This window comes from Rutidosis leptorrhynchoides, chromosome 2 (genome assembly GCF_046630445.1).
Source record: "Rutidosis leptorrhynchoides isolate AG116_Rl617_1_P2 chromosome 2, CSIRO_AGI_Rlap_v1, whole genome shotgun sequence".
NCBI lineage: Eukaryota > Viridiplantae > Streptophyta > Magnoliopsida > Asterales > Asteraceae > Rutidosis > Rutidosis leptorrhynchoides.
The window spans coordinates 130,599,362-130,617,384 of NC_092334.1; the positions used below are offsets into that span (position 1 = coordinate 130,599,362).

Genomic DNA, 18,023 nt, shown 5'->3' on the forward strand with positions numbered 1-18,023 from the left:
TATCATGTATGAATATCTCTTAATATGATATATATACATTAAATGTCTTTACAACGATAATCGTTACATATATGTCTCGTTTAAAAATCATTAAGTTAGTAGTCTTGTTTTTACATATGTAGTTCATTGTTAATATACTTAATGATATGTTTACTTATCATAGTATCATGTTAACTATATATATATATCCATATATATGTCATCATATAGTTTTTACAAGTTTTAACGTTCGTGAATCACCGGTCAACTTGGGTGGTCAATTGTCTATATGAAACATATTTCAATTAATCAAGTCTTAACAAGTTTGATTGCTTAACATGTTGGAAACATTTAATCATGTAAATATCAATCTCAATTAATATATATAAATATGGAAAAGTTTGGGTCACTACAGTACCTACCCGTTAAATAAATTTCGTCCCGAAATTTTAAGCTATTGAAGGTGTTGACGAATCTTCTGGAAATAGATGCGGGTATTTCTTCTTCATCTGATCTTCACGCTCCCAGGTGAACTCGGGTCCTCTACGAGCATTCCATCGAACCTTAACAATTGGTATCTTGTTTTGCTTAAGTCTTTTAAGCTCATGATCCATTATTTCGACGGGTTCTTCGATGAATTGAAGTTTTTCGTTGATTTGGATTTCATCTAACGGAATAGTGAGATCTTCTTTAGCAAAACATTTCTTCAAATTCGAGACGTGGAAAGTGTTATGTACAGCCGCGAGTTGTTGAGGTAAATCAAGTCGGTAAGCTACTGGTCCGACACGATCAATAATCTTGAATGGTCCAATATACCTTGGATTTAATTTCCCTCGTTTACCAAATCGAACAACGCCTTTCCAAGGTGCAACTTTAAGCATGAACATCTCTCCAATTTCAAATTCTATATCTTTTCTTTTAATGTCAGCGTAGCTCTTTTGTCGACTTTGGGCGGTTTTCAACCGTCGTTGAATTTGGATGATCTTCTCGGTAGTTTCTTGTATAATCTCCGGACCCGTAATCTGTCTATCCCCCACTTCACTCCAACAAATCGGAGACCTGCACTTTCTACCATAAAGTGCTTCAAACGGCGCCATCTCAATGCTTGAATGGTAGCTATTGTTGTAGGAAAATTCTGCTAACGGTAGATGTCGATCCCAACTGTTTCCGAAATCAATAACACATGCTCGTAGCATGTCTTCAAGCGTTTGTATCGTCCTTTCGCTCTGCCCATCAGTTTGTGGATGATAGGAAGTACTCATGTCTAGACGAGTTCCTAATGCTTGCTGTAATGTCTGCCAGAATCTTGAAATAAATCTGCCATCCCTATCAGAGATAATAGAGATTGGTATTCCATGTCTGGAGACGACTTCCTTCAAATACAGTCGTGCTAACTTCTCCATCTTGTCATCTTCTCTTATTGGTAGGAAGTGTGCTGATTTGGTGAGACGATCAACTATTACCCAAATAGTATCAAAACCACTTGCAGTCCTTGGCAATTTAGTGATGAAATCCATGGTAATGTTTTCCCATTTCCATTCCGGGATTTCGGGTTGTTGAAGTAGACCTGATGGTTTCTGATGCTCAGCTTTGACCTTAGAACACGTCAAACATTCTCCTACGTATTTAGCAACATCGGCTTTCATACCCGGCCACCAAAAATGTTTCTTGAGATCCTTGTACATCTTCCCCGTTCCAGGATGTATTGAGTATCTGGTTTTATGAGCTTCTCTAAGTACCATTTCTCTCATATCTCCAAATTTTGGTACCCAAATCCTTTCAGCCCTATACCGGGTTCCGTCTTCCCGAATATTAAGATGCTTCTCCGATCCTTTGGGTATTTCATCCTTTAAATTTCCCTCTTTTAAAACTCCTTGTTGCGCCTCCTTTATTTGAGTAGTAAGGTTATTATGAATCATTATATTCATAGATTTTACTCGAATGGGTTCTCTGTCCTTCCTGCTCAAGGCATCGGCTACCACATTTGCCTTCCCCGGGTGGTAACGAATCTCAAAGTCGTAATCATTCAACAATTCAATCCACCTACGCTGCCTCATATTCAGTTGTTTCTGATTAAATATGTGTTGAAGACTTTTGTGGTCGGTATATATAATACTTTTGACCCCATATAAGTAGTGCCTCCAAGTCTTTAATGCAAAAACAACCGCTCCTAATTCCAAATCATGCGTCATATAATTTTTTTCGTGAATCTTCAATTGTCTAGACGCATAAGAAATCACCTTCGTTCGTTGCATTAATACACAACCGAGACCTTGCTTTGATGCGTCACAATAAATCACAAAATCATCATTCCCTTCAGGCAATGACAATATAGGTGCCGTAGTTAGCTTTTTCTTCAATAACTGAAACGCTTTCTCTTGTTCATCATTCCATTCAAATTTCTTCCCTTTATGCGTTAATGCAGTCAAGGGTTTTGCTATTCTGGAAAAGTCTTGGATGAACCTTCTGTAGTAACCAGCTAGTCCTAAAAACTGGCGTATGTGTTTCGGAGTTTTCGGGGTTTCCCACTTTTCAACAGTTTCTATCTTTGCCGGATCCACCTTAATACCTTCTTTGTTCACTATGTGACCGAGGAATTGAACTTCTTCTAACCAAAATGCACACTTTGAAAACTTAGCATACAGTTTTTCCTTCCTCAATACTTCTAACACCTTTCTCAAATGTTCACCGTGTTCTTGGTCATTCTTTGAGTAAATAAGTATGTCATCAATGAAAACAATGACAAACTTGTCAAGGTATGGTCCACACACTCGGTTCATAAGGTCCATGAACACAGCTGGTGCATTAGTTAAACCAAACGGCATGACCATAAACTCGTAATGACCGTAACGTGTTCTGAAAGCAGTCTTTGGAATATCATCTTCTTTCACCCGCATTTGATGATACCCGGAACGTAAGTCAATCTTTGAATAAACAGACGAGCCTTGTAGTTGATCAAATAAGTCGTCGATTCTCGGTAGTGGGTAGCGGTTCTTGATGGTAAGTTTGCTCAACTCTCGGTAGTCGATACACAACCTGAATGTACCATCTTTCTTCTTGACAAACAAAACAGGAGCTCCCCACGGTGATGTACTTGGTCGAATGAAACCACGCTCTAAAAGTTCTTGTAATTGGCTTTGTAGTTCTTTCATCTCACTGGGTGCGAGTCTGTAAGGAGCACGAGCTATTGGTGCAGCTCCTGGTACAAGATCTATTTGAAATTCAACGGATCGATGTGGGGGTAATCCCGGTAATTCTTTCGGAAATACATCAGGAAATTCTTTTGCGACGGGAACATCATTGATGCTCTTTTCTTCAGTTTGTACTTTCTCGATGTGTGCTAGAACAGCATAGCAACCTTTTCTTATTAGTTTTTGTGCCTTCAAATTACTAATAAGATGTAGCTTCGTGTTGCCGTTTTCTCCGTACACCATTAAGGGTTTTCCTTTTTCTCGTATAATGCGAATTGCATTTTTGTAACAAACGATCTCCGCTTTCACTTCTTTCAACCAGTCCATACCGATTATCACATCAAAACTCCCTAACTCTACTGGTATCAAATCAATCTTAAATGTTTCGCTAACCAGTTTAATTTCTCGATTCCGACATATATTATCTGCTGAAATTAATTTACCATTTGCTAATTCGAGTAAAAATTTACTATCTAAAGGCGTCAATGGACAACTTAATTTAGCACAAAAATCTCTACTCATATAGCTTCTATCTGCACCCGAATCAAATAAAACGTAAGCAGATTTATTGTCAATAAGAAACGTACCCGTAACAAGCTCCGAGTCTTCCTGTGCCTCTGTCGCATTAATATTGAAAACTCTTCCGCGGCCTTGTCCATTCGTGTTCTCCTGGTTTGGGCAATATCTAATAATGTGGCCCGGTTTTCCACATTTATAACAAACTACATTGGCATAACTTGCTCCGACACTACTTGCTCTGCCATTACTCGTTCTGACACCATTTGTTCCTTTCGTTCTGTTAACCCCTGGTCCGTAGACATCACACTTCGCTGCGCTATGACCATTTCTTTTACACTTGTTGCAAAATTTGGTGCAGAACCCCGAGTGATTCTTTTCACACCTTTGGCATAGCTGCTTCTGATTGTTGTTGTTGTTGCGGTTATTATTGTTATTGGGATGATTGTTGTAGTTGCTGTTGTTGTTGTTGTTGTTGTTGTTGTTGGGCCGTTTGTTGTAGTTGCGATTGATGTTGCGATTGTTGGGATAATTGTTGCGATTATTGTTGTAATTGCTGTTGTTGTTGTATTGGTGATTCTTATCACCGTTTTCCTCCCACTTTCTTTTGACTTGCTTCACATTGGCCTCTTCAGCAGTCTGTTCTTTAATTCTTTCTTCAATTTGGTTCACGAGTTTGTGAGCCATTCTACATGCCTGTTGTATGGAGGCGGGCTCGTGTGAACTTATATCTTCTTGGATTCTTTCCGGTAATCCTTTCACAAATGCGTCGATCTTCTCTTCCTCATCTTCAAATGCTCCCGGACACAATAGGCACAATTCTGTGAATCGTCTTTCGTACGTGGTAATATCAAATCCTTGGGTTCGTAACCCTCTAAGTTCTGTCTTGAGCTTATTGACCTCGGTTCTGGGACGGTACTTCTCGTTCATCAAGTGCTTGAATGCTGACCACGGTAGTGCGTACGCATCATCTTGTCCCACTTGCTCTAGATAGGTATTCCACCATGTTAACGCAGAACCTGTGAAGGTATGCGTAGCATACTTCACTTTGTCCTCTTCAGTACACTTACTTATGGCAAACACCGATTCGACCTTCTCGGTCCACCGTTTCAATCCGATCGGTCCTTCGGTTCCATCAAATTCCAAAGGTTTGCAGGCAGTGAATTCTTTGTAGGTGCATCCTACACGATTTCCTGTACTGCTAGATCCAAGGTTATTGTTGGTATGTAGCGCAGCCTGTACTGCGGCTATGTTTGAAGCTAGAAAAGTACGGAATTCCTCTTCATTCATATTCACGGTGTGTCGAGTAGTCGGTGCCATTTCCTTCAAAATAGTCAAATGGAACAAGTTAATCATATAGAATATTAAGAGTAGTTAATAGTATTTCGTAGCATAATATGAACTCATTTATAAAAGCTTTTTCTTCATATTAGCGTTTTATAAGTTTAAATTCGGGTAGTACCTACCCGTTAAGTTCATACTTAGTAGCTAATATACAATTCAACTACTACAATTCTATATGAAAAACTGATTATAATAATATTTCGCGTTCAAACTTTTATACAATATTTTACAAACTTACAATACCGCTTATTTTACATAAAGCATGAAATATAGCACACAATAACTTTGATACAAGATAGTTGTGAAGATAATTCTAGCTAGTACACAAGTCGTTCGGCAAAGGCAATAAAGACACGTAATTAATACGTCCAGAAACAAGTCATGCATTCTGGTTTTACAAGGATTACTTCCCATCCTTGGTCTTGTGGAACATAACCGTTATGGCCGTTGATAAGACAGCGTGTTGTAACGTCGTCAAAGGGACGAGGGTTACGTAATGTCCAACAGTCCCGTAATAATCTAAAAACCTCATTTCTTACCCCAATTACCGACTCCGTCACTTGTGGAAACGTTTTGTTTAATAGTTGTAGCCCGATGTTCTTGTTCTCACTTTGGTGAGAAGCGAACATTACTAATCCGTAAGCATAACATGCTTCTTTATGTTGCATGTTAGCCGCTTTTTCTAAATCACGAAGTCCAATATTCGGATATATTGAGTCAAAATAATTTCTTAACCCATTGCGTAAAATAGCATTTGGGTTCCCCGCAATATATGCATCAAAGTAAACACATCGTAACTTATGGATTTCCCAATGTGATATCCCCCATCTTTCGAACAAAAGCCTTTTATAAACCAAGGCATTCTTGGAACGTTCTTCGAATGTCTTACAAACTGATCTCGCCTTAAATAGTTGTGGCGAAGAATTCTGACCGACTCTAGACAAGATTTCATCAATCATGTCTCCGGGTAGGTCTCTTAAAATATTTGGTTGTCTATCCATTTTGTTTTTTTATACTGTAAAATAGACAAGAGTTAGATTCATAAAAAAAATACTTATTAATACAAGCAATCTTTACATATATCATAAAGCATAAGCACACTATATTACATATATTACACCACACGAATACAACTATCTTATTCCGACTCGCTTGTTTCTTCTTCTTCAGTTTTGGTTCGTTTTGCCAAGTTTCTAGGGATATATGATGTTCCCCTAATACGAGCCGTCGTTATCCACATTGGTTTAGAAAAACCTGGTGGTTTAGAGGTTCCCGGGTCATTATTACAACTTAAGGACTTCGGGGGTTGACGATACATATAAAGTTCATCGGGGTTGGAATTAGATTTCTCTATTTTTATGCCCTTTCCCTTATTATTTTCTTTTGCCTTTTTAAATTCAGTTGGGGTAATTTCTATAACATCATCGGAATTCTTGTCGGAATCCAATTCATCGGAGAATTGGTAATCCTCCCAATATTTTGCTTCCTTGGCGGAAACACCATTGACCATAATTAACCTTGGTCGGTTGGTTGAGGATTGTCTTTTACTTAACCGTTTTATTATTTCCCCCACCGGTTCTATTTCTTCATCCGGTTCCGATTCTTCTTCCGGTTCCGACTCTTCTTCCAGTTCCTCTTCGGGAACTTGTGAATCAGTCCACGAATCATTCCAATTTACATTTGACTCTTCATTATTATTAGGTGAGTCAATGGGACTTGTTCTAGAGGTAGACATCTATCACATAATATCAAACGCATTAAGAGATTAATATATCACATAATATTCACATGTTAAAAATATATAGTTTCCAACAAAATTTGTTAAGCAATCATTTTTCAAGTAAACACGGTCGAAGTCCAGACTCACTAATGCATCCTAACAAACTCGATAAGACACACTAATGCAAAATTCTGGTTCTCTAAGACCAACGCTCGGATACCAACTGAAATGTCCCGTTCTTATTGATTAAAAACGTTCCATATTAATTGATTTCGTTGCGAGGTTTTGACCTCTATATGAGACGTTTTTCAAAGACTGCATTCATTTTAAAACAAACCATAACCTTTATTTCATCAATAAAGGTTTAAAAAGCTTTACGTAGATTATCAAATAATGATAATCTAAAATATCCTGTTTACACACGACCATTACATAATGGTTTACAATACAAATATGTTACAACAAAATAAGTTTCTTGAATGCAGTTTTTACACAATATCATACAAGCATGGACTCCAAATCTCGTCCTTATTTAAGTATGCGACAGCGGAAGCTCTTAATAATCACCTGAGAATAAACATGCTTAAAACGTCAACAAAAATATTGGTGAGTTATAGGTTTAACCTATATATATCAAATCATAATAATAGACCACAAGATTTCATATTTCAATACACATCCCATACATAGAGATAAAAATCATTCATATGGTGAACACCTGGTAACCGACATTAACAAGATGCATATATAAGAATATCCCCATCATTCCGGGACACCCTTCGGATATGATATAAATTTCGAAGTACTAAAGCATCCGGTACTTTGGATGGGGTTTGTTAGGCCCAATAGATCTATCTTTAGGATTCGCGTCAATTAGGGTGTCTGTTCCCTAATTCTTAGATTACCAGACTTAATAAAAAGGGGCATATTCGATTTCGATAATTCAACCATAGAATGTAGTTTCACGTACTTGTGTCTATTTTGTAAAACATTTATAAAACCTGCATGAATTCTCATCCCAAAAATATTAGATTTTAAAAGTGGGACTATAACTCACTTTCACAGATTTTTACTTCATCGGGAAGTAAGACTTGGCCACTGGTTGATTCACGAACCTATAACAATATATACATATATATCAAAGTATGTTCAAAATATATTTACAACACTTTTAATATATTTTGATGTTTTAAGTTTATTAAGTCAGCTGTCCTCGTTAGTAACCTACAACTAGTTGTCCACAGTTAGATGTACAGAAATAAATCGATAAATATTATCTTGAATCAATCAACGACCCAGTGTATATGTATCTCAGTATTGATCACAACTCAAACTATATATATTTTGGAATCAACCTCAACCCTGTATAGCTAACTCCAACATTCACATATAGAGTGTCTATGGTTGTTCCGAAATATATATAGATGTGTCGAAATGATAGGTCGAAACATTGTATACGTGTCTATGGTATCTCAAGATTACATAATATACAATACAAGTTGATTAAGTTATGGTTGGAATAGATTTGTTACCAATTTTCACGTAGCTAAAATGAGAAAAATTATCCAATCTTGTTTTACCCATAACTTCTTCATTTTAAATCCGTTTTGAGTGAATCAAATTGCTATGGTTTCATATTGAACTCTATTTTATGAATCTAAACAGAAAAAGTATAGGTTTATAGTCGGAAAAATAAGTTACAAGTCGTTTTTGTAAAGGTAGTCATTTCAGTCGAAAGAACGACGTCTAGATGACCATTTTGGAAAACATACTTCCACTTTGAGTTTAACCATAATTTTTGGATATAGTTTCATGTTCATAATAAAAATCATTTTCTCAGAATAACAACTTTTAAATCAAAGTTTATCATAGTTTTTAATTAACTAACCCAAAACAGTCCGCGGTGTTACTACGACGGCGTAAATCCGGTTTTACGGTGTTTTTCGTGTTTCCAGGTTTTAAATCATTAAGTTAGCATATCATATAGATATAGAACATGTGTTTAGTTGATTTTAAAATTCAAGTTAGAAGGATTAACTTTTGTTTGCGAACAAGTTTAGAATTAACTAAACTATGTTCTAGTGATTACAAATTAAACCTTCGAATAAGATAGCTTTATATGTATGAATCGAATGATGTTATGAACATCATTACTACCTTAAGTTCCTTGGATAAACCTACTGGAAAAGAGAAAAATTGATCTAGCTTCAACGGATCCTTGGATGGCTCGAAGTTCATGAAGCAGAATCATGACACGAAAACAAGTTCAAGTAAGATCATCACTTGAAATAAGATTGTTATAGTTATAGAAATTGAACCAAAGTTTGAATATGATAATTACCTTGTATTATAATGATAACCTACTGTAAGAAACAAAGATTTCTTGAGGTTGGATGATCACCTTACAAGATTGGAAGTGAGCTAGCAAACTTGAAAGTATTCTTGATTTTATGTAACTAGAACTTGTAAAATATATGAAGAACACTTAGAACTTGAAGATAGAACTTGTGAGAGATCAATTAGATGAAGAAAATTGAAGAATGAAAGTGTTTGTAGGTGTTTTTGGTCGTTGGTGTATGGATTAGATATAAAGGATATGTAATTTTGTTTTCATGTAAATAAGTCATGAATGATTACTCATATTTTTGTAATTTTATGAGATATTTCATGCTAGTTGCCAAATGATGGTTCCCACATGTGTTAGGTGACTCACATGGGCTGCTAAGAGCTGATCATTGGAGTGTATATACTAATAGTACATACATCTAAAAGCTGTGTATTGTACGAGTACGAATACGGGTGCATACGAGTAGAATTGTTGATGAAACTGAACGAGGATGTAATTGTAAGCATTTTTGTTAAGTAGAAGTATTTTTATAAGTGTATTGAAGTCTTTCAAAAGTTTATAAATACATATTAAAACACTACATGTATATACATTTTAACTGAGTCGTTAAGTCATCGTTAGTCGTTACATGTAAGTGTTGTTTTGAAACCTTTAGGTTAACGATCTTGTTAAATGTTTTTAACCCATTATTTATAATATCAAATGAGATTTTAAATTATTATATTATCATGATATTATCATGTATGAATATCTCTTAATATGATATATATACATTAAATGTCTTTACAACGATAATCGTTACATATATGTCTCGTTTAAAAATCATTAAGTTAGTAGTCTTGTTTTTACATATGTAGTTCATTGTTAATATACTTAATGATATGTTTACTTATCATAGTATCATGTTAACTATATATATATATCCATATATATGTCATCATATAGTTTTTACAAGTTTTAACGTTCGTGAATCACCGGTCAACTTGGGTGGTCAATTGTCTATATGAAACATATTTCAATTAATCAAGTCTTAACAAGTTTGATTGCTTAAAATGTTGGAAACATTTAATCATGTAAATATCAATCTCAATTAATATATATAAACATGGAAAAATTTGGGTCACTACAGAACAACGCCTAAAAGAATAACGGCAGCAACAACAGCGGGAACAGGAAGATCAGGGAGGCCCTGCGTGGTCATTTTTCTAGTTTCTTTTTAGTTTTAGAACATTTTATTTTTGTATTTGTTTGTATAAAATGCTTTTTTATGGTGTGTTAATTTACTTTTACCTTTATTTATTTTATATTTACAAAATTTTTTAGTGTGGGGTAAAATTTTTGTACTACTAAAAGTACAACCCCATCTCGTTTGTGATTGACATATTTGTTGACAGGTACTTATGATGATGAGATTCGACATAGCGAGACCCGAAAGTATTATTGTGATAAAAAGGATTGGATATGTTCATACAATAAGCATTTTACAATCTCCAATTGCTTAACAAAGGAAGTTCTAAACACTTTACACTTTTTGTCCTCTCAAATTTATACATTTAATCTGATTTTATGTAATGAGGGCATTACATAATCTTAAGTGTGGGGTAGGAGTATATAAATTCTCGAGAACTTATAATCTAGTGGGTTTTATGAAAAATTTTGAAAATTTTTAAACAAATATAACTAATCAATTTTTAAGGTAATTACGAGCAATTAAAGATTAGGTGTCAAAAACCGAAATTATTGTCTCCATACAATAAAAATACATAAGTTTATTTGATTAAAATATATAAAAGAAAACCAAGTATAAAGGAATTTATAAACTCATATGTTTAGAACCATTTATCACATGTTTCTATGAAGTTTATTGCAGATATCATCGCTTTGGAATGTATAAACCTGAATATCCCATTAAGGAAGTAAAGTCTTCCAAAATGACACACTTGCTAACCTATGTTAGAAGATGTAGTCCAGAACAGCTGTAGGTTGACGAAAAATCTTGAAAAGTCATCTCTATCATCGGCTGGAAATCCACCTCACCTCAGCATCAAAAAGGGTTTTTGGTGGTCAGACTTATCCTAACCATGAGATGTATCTGTCTCGTACAATGGGGGGGGGGGCACATTGCAAATTAGCTTTTAAGACTAATGAATCTAATCCCCAGATGGATGATCTCCGTAAAGATCAACCGCATCTATGTTTGACCGCGGTCAACATACATATGCCATAACAAATTGAGGTGTGCAAACTCATGGTTCACCGATGATATTTGGACACGATATAATTTTATTCTAAAACTTATGCTATTTTATGAATTATATTGTGTAAAACCATGTTTAGGACATTCGGTTTCAAGTTCCATGATACTTCAATTATGGGGGCGGATAGCTTGCTAATCGCCGACTGAGACTACGGTTTTCAGTTACCCTCGACCGGAATTTGAGGTTAAAACCGGAAAACGTGTCTAGTGTAAAAACTAGCATGCCATTTTATAAAATCATAAAATGTTTTCATAAGGTCCAATTTTCCCTAAGGATCTAAATTTTTAAAACCTTAATCACGAGTTTCAACTTTGTTTCTGTTGTCAGAATTTCATTTCGTGTGGTGTGCGTGTGATCCAATAAAAATTGTGTAGTGTTTCCATCTTATTCCATATAGCGTGTGTTTCATTTCGTGTAGTGTGTGTTGTGTGATTTAATGTTCGATATGGAGAAATATGTAATGTTCCGATTCTATTTAGAAGATGTAATTGCTTGAGGACAAGCAACGTTCAAGTGTGGGGTATTTTGATATTGCTTTAAACATACATATATTTCGACGCAATATCATTTATATTTCATCAGCTTTTACCGAAACAAAGACATTCAAATGCATAATTCACGAGAAAAACGACAAAAGTAAACGCGAGCTTGAATTTTGATAAAACAACGATAAAACGATGGATTTAAACCAAATATATATCAAGAATATGTTTACCCGAATGCAAGTTCAAGATGATCAAAGAGAAGAGTTCAATTGAAAAGTTCCAAGTCGATATACGTAAACACGGGATCAACAGAGAACAAACGAAAAAATAAAAATAAGAAAACTGTCGACAACTCGTACGCGAAACGTGTGAAGATTTACGCGAAACACGTAGTATTTAAGTCTTACGCGGATCGTGTGGTCATCTACGTGAAACGCATAATCTCTTGTCCAGATCCAGATTCCAAATGCAAATGGGATGGCTGCTTTTGTGTTTAATATACCTTCTTTTTCAGTGCTACAGCAAGAAAGCCAATTAACACTCAATTCACCTACTACTTGAATCAAAAACTCTTATAATACGGAGTACTTATACAGGGGGTGTAGAGGGAGACAAAGAAGAAGAGAAAGTGACACATTTCACATACACAAATTTAACACAGTACACATTATTATTTTCTAGTATCTTTTGTACTCTATATTATTTTCAGTTTCAAGATTCAATTTTTAGGTTAGTTTCAGTTTCAAGGGTGTATTGTTCGTGATTAAGGGTATTATTGTACGCGCTAAAGGGGTATTGTTATTGTAATTTTCTACCGTTTAAAGTAAATGAGAGTGAAGACTTTCATAAGTATATCTTATTAAAATTATCGTTATCAATTTTTATCGTTTTTATTATGTTTGTATATTTATATTTTTACGTTTTCCCTAGTATAATGAGTAGCTAAATTTCCCTAGTGTTTGCTTAGATGTAGAGACCCTAGTGAAATGGATTGTTATCATTTGTAATAATTAAAATGTAACTTTAGTATTTTTAACATTGAGCCTAATTAAAAGAACCATTATTATGTATTTGGATATTTAACCCCTGTCACTTAATTTGTTTGATTAAAATAACGAAAGTTATTTTTATTTATATAAATTAAGCTTCAACATTAAAAGTGATCTAGACGAACTTATAACTAATTTACTAACACTAAATTAAAAGTAAAGTTCGGTGATTTGGGTAATATCACTAGTCATATAATAATGAAATTGTAAAAAGGGAAACCGTTATGATTTGGGTTTTGGCGAAGGTCAAAACTGGGTTGGATCTCAATTTAAATACTTAAGGACTAGTAACTATCTAAATATAATCCAATGAAAATTAGATTTAATTTAGTTAGCCAAAACTTTATATTTTTTCGAAAGGGAAATATTAGTTTTATACTAAACATTTTAATACGAGCTTAAACTTAAAACAATCCATGAATCTAGAGGTGACACATTTAAGTAAACACTCCTATTTATATATTGCTAATTATTATTATTATTATTATTTACGTATATTTATTCAGCAATTTACATAACATTATATTTCAGTTTATTCGTTACTGTTTTGTCACATCGATCATATCATACGTGAATCGCGTATAATTCTACATGATACGCGTACGTTTTAAACCATACGCGGAACGCGTACAACATTACGCGAAACGCGTAAGTATAAATACGAGTACTGTATCAATTAGGTTAAAATCTAGGGTTTTTAATATTTTATTATTATATTTAAGTTATTAATTTATAATTAGTATTAATTATTGCAACTTTCTTTAATATATGTTTTAATCTTACTAGAATTTATTTAAATCTCAAGGTTTTTATTAAAAGCTTTATTATTAATTTTAAGTAATTAGTTTATAATTAGTTAATTATTATAATTCCTATTTTAAATTAATTAAAACTTGTTATGTAGTTAATTTATATAAATTTATATTATAATTGCTCAAAACAAAATTCTAATCAATTAGTTTTATTAAAAGTTATTATTTTATTAATTATCATTTAGTAATAAACTTATTAGTATAATTTCAATTAATTCACTTTTAAGTTAATAATTATAAATAATGTATTCGTATAAATTAATAAGTAATGTAATTAAGTTAAGATTAAGTTATATTTTATTATTATTATGTAGTATTATAAATTCCTAATCCAAAACCCCCTTTAAATAAATTTAACTTCAAAGACTATTAAAAAAAATTAATTTGAACACTGTCTCCCTGTGGAACGAACCGGATTTACCAACAAACTAAACTACACGGATAGGACTAGTTGCCTATATATGTTTGAAACCAACTTAAATTCATTAAAATACCATATATACAATAAATCAATTCGTGTAACAAAACAACTCAAATCCGTTCATAAATAAAGGTACTGTTTCAACGCATCAGTAACGTTATTTTTTGAACCACAAGATTTAATATAGTTGATTATCCAAATTGTTTGTATTCCAAAAGTATGTTCGCGAGCACCCAATTATGAAGACTTAACTGTTTTGTACCCTGTTACATAGTGTTAGAACATACACTATACTCGAAAATATATTTCATCCGCTAACGGTAGCGAACCGTCCGAATGAAGGCTCGTCAAGCCCAATGTGATCACATAACATAAGTTCACGTTTACACCCTGCAAGTGTAACTAATGATAATTGAATTGAGGATTTTTGTTCAAACTCGCTGTGGAATGTTTGTTTTCGTACTTGTGTTCAAAGCATAAAAGTATGATACATATATGTTTCTCATCCCGTAGTTTAAAAGTAAAAGTTGTTGAAAAGGTGGGACTATGATCTCACCTTGGTTGCACGAATAGTAAATTGTAGTTCACCAGGTAACGTGTGCAAGAACGAATGCTAGTCTTGACCTAAACAAATAGGTTCGTATCAATATCGGTAAACACGGTTGGTCAAAGTGTTCAATTAGTCCTATAGCTCATTACGACTCGATTATAAAGCATGTGAATCAAGTATGCAAGAAGATTAGAATGGTTTAAACAAGTATTGGTTAAGTTTGGACAAAAGTCAACTTTGGTCAAGTCAAAGTCAACGAGAAAGTCAACACGTTCGGGTCGGGTCCCGAACTATTTTTCTGAGGTTTTTAATCATATATAAGCATGTTAGAACAAGTTACATGTGAATCGGAGGTGCGTAGCATAGCAAACATTTTTCGAAAAAGGGTCATGGTGAACAGATTCTGAACACGCCTATTGTCGCTCCACAACATAGGATGGCCGCGCCGCGGCAATCAACGTGAGCTGGTGCCTGGTCAGTTTCAATTGTCCAAGTCCCAAACCAAATTTCATTTAAACACAAAACACAAACCGTAAACTCTTACGACACGTATCTTATATCGTTGGAAAGGTAATTTGACAAGGAACACAACTAAACACGTTTCATTAATCAAAAACATCATTTGAAATATTCGAATTTCCAAATTAAATGATAAATTAATGCTCATCATTAATGCTTCAATTTCATAAATGCACAATTATGATTCGGGAATTAAATGCACACATATGATACGCCGTTTCGTAGATAATTACGCATACAATGCAACTAAATACTTACAAACAACATTGCAAAGCATTCAATGCATCAAAAATTCATTCATTTTTTTTCTTCTATCAAACCCTAATTCAATATCACAAAATCAATAATCATGTTAATGAAGCATTCTTGATCAACCTACACATCAAATTGAAGCTAGTAATGCTAGTAACATATTTAATACATACACTTCTAACATATAACAACATTTAGTCACCCAAAACCCAAGATTAAATACACCCATGTGACAAGTTCATGCTAGTTACTCAAAACAATGAAATCGAACATACAAATCATATATTCATGTTAGACTTGAGCCATAGACAATAATTAACACTTTTGTAAGTTAAAAACATCAAGAACAAAGAATTTAGTGATTTTATAAAGTTACCCAAACTTGATGAAATCGGTATGGAATCGAAGAGGAAGTTGCAAGGATTTCAATATATAATTTTTTTTGCAAAACACTTGCTAGATTGAATTTAGATGATGATTCTTTGTTTGAAAGTTGAGAGAAAAGTTGAAGTAGTAAAAGAGAGAGAGAGGAGAAATGAATGGAGGAGAAGGCTTGTTGACTAGTTGACCTAGTCAAGTCTTTTGCCTCTTGGCAAGTTTAGTCCCTCAAGTACAACAGTGGGTGCGTGAATTATCTAAACGAGATATTTTAAAACGCGTATTAACGAAAGATGTTATAATTATACAATGGACTTTAAAATAGTTAAACGAAAAGTAAACGGAAAAAGGCGGGATGTTACAAGTTCACAGTTTAGGGTGTTTTTCAGAAACTTCACATTCGCAGTATGTAAGTCCAGGAGATAGACGTTATATGTATAACTGTTGGCGTCGACATGCTGCGAGATTTCAAAATACTAATTGCTAATTCCCAATGATTCGTATGGCAATTCTTGTTACAAGATGCAGATAAGTAAATGATGGGGTTTTGATAATTATAATGATTTTTTGGAAAATCAAAGATCAGTGAAGTTGTTAGTAAGTTTATTGCTAATGTGATGGAACATAAATGGTTCTCCGGTAACATTGGTTAAAGGGCAACGTATCTATCGAGGTTATAATAAGGCTGTTTTGATTGAGAAGTCGAAGTTTTCTTGTTGGAGCTGTGACAAAACTGACTACTTTGGAATGGAATTGAAAAGCCATTTTAGCTAATAAATGCCAAAGGGTCTGACACGGATACGTGTCGAACTATGACTTTGGTTTCGAGAGCTTTTCAGGTACTTAACTGTGGGTAACATGTAGTTGGATCATCATCTCGATTGTTCATTATTTGAAGTGTCCTAAGGAAGTTTGAAGGGTTTGAACACCGATTGTAATTGTTAATATACACATGATGTTCTAGCACATTTTTGAAGTCAAAGTATAGCTTTGAAAGATATAAGGATTAAAGAGTGATGATTTTGGTTATATCTCGAGTTGAATTCTGAGATTTCAAAATCAGAATATGTAATTAGATTTTGAATGAGTATGGTTGTTTTGATTTCTATAAAAGAATGTATATTGTTGTGAAAGTAGGGAGTATAATATGTGATTTACTGAATTAGATTCGTAAAATGTAACATATTAATTATGAATTTATATATCTCTCGGGTATTACCTACCCGTTAAAATTTTTTCATAATTAATATTTTGTACAAAAGAATTTTATTACAGTCTTTATGAAAATATATATATGTATATATTTTCTTTAGATGTAACATAGATTTAATGAGTTAATATTAAATTAAACTCATTTGATTTACGGTTGAAACTAGAATTGAAGAATCCCTAAAGACTTTGAGAAATTACATATCTTTTACGGAGTATTTATTTAATGAAATTTAAATTATGAATCAATAATTTGTTATCTGTTGATGCATGATGTTGGTGTTCGTGGAATTCTTGTGAACTTCGCAAGGTACGAATGATGTTATCTGAAAAGTTTTGAGTACATCGATGATGAAAGTGTAAAATCAAGCATATACTTGAATAATACACTTGGTTTATTATGAGTTAGAATTTATTGAATAGGAATAGAAATTGTAGTTAACGATAGTTAAGTTACGGACGGAGGACGTACCTCATTGCATATTAGTAATATGAATTAACCGAGTAGTTAAGATTCACACATAATAGCTTAGTACGGAAAGTTTTATTATGGTTTAAAAATTTATATATATAAGATATACATATAAATCCTTAAGTGGAAATGAGTTAATACTTCATAACTCATTGATATGACATACTTGTTGTTGATTTGTAATGATGTCCACGGTGATTCTTTAACTGACAGAGTTTGTAATGTTATAGGTGCTGCTAGTGCTGACAATGCTGATGGCACTGACTGTGCTGGTGATGTTAACGGTACTGTTGATGCTGTTGGTAAAACAAGTCTAGTTTGTAAATCAAGCACCATTCTGGCCAAGGTTTCTACTCTTCCTCCTATTATTTTGGTTTACTCAACTGATTTATGGTTAGGGTTAGAATAGATAATCTCTAAGACTTTAGAGATTACATAATCGCCGCAGAATGTTTCTTTCATGAAGTTATAGATTAATACTTCATCGGTTATTGTTGTTGGTACTCCTTGGTATCTACAGG

General features: G+C 33.7%; 1 pseudogene; it reads left to right on the plus strand.

The window, feature by feature from the left end:
• LOC139888271 (probable receptor-like protein kinase At1g30570) overlaps nt 1-18,023 on the plus strand; it is a 93,616-nt pseudogene that overhangs the window by 54,474 nt on the left and 21,119 nt on the right.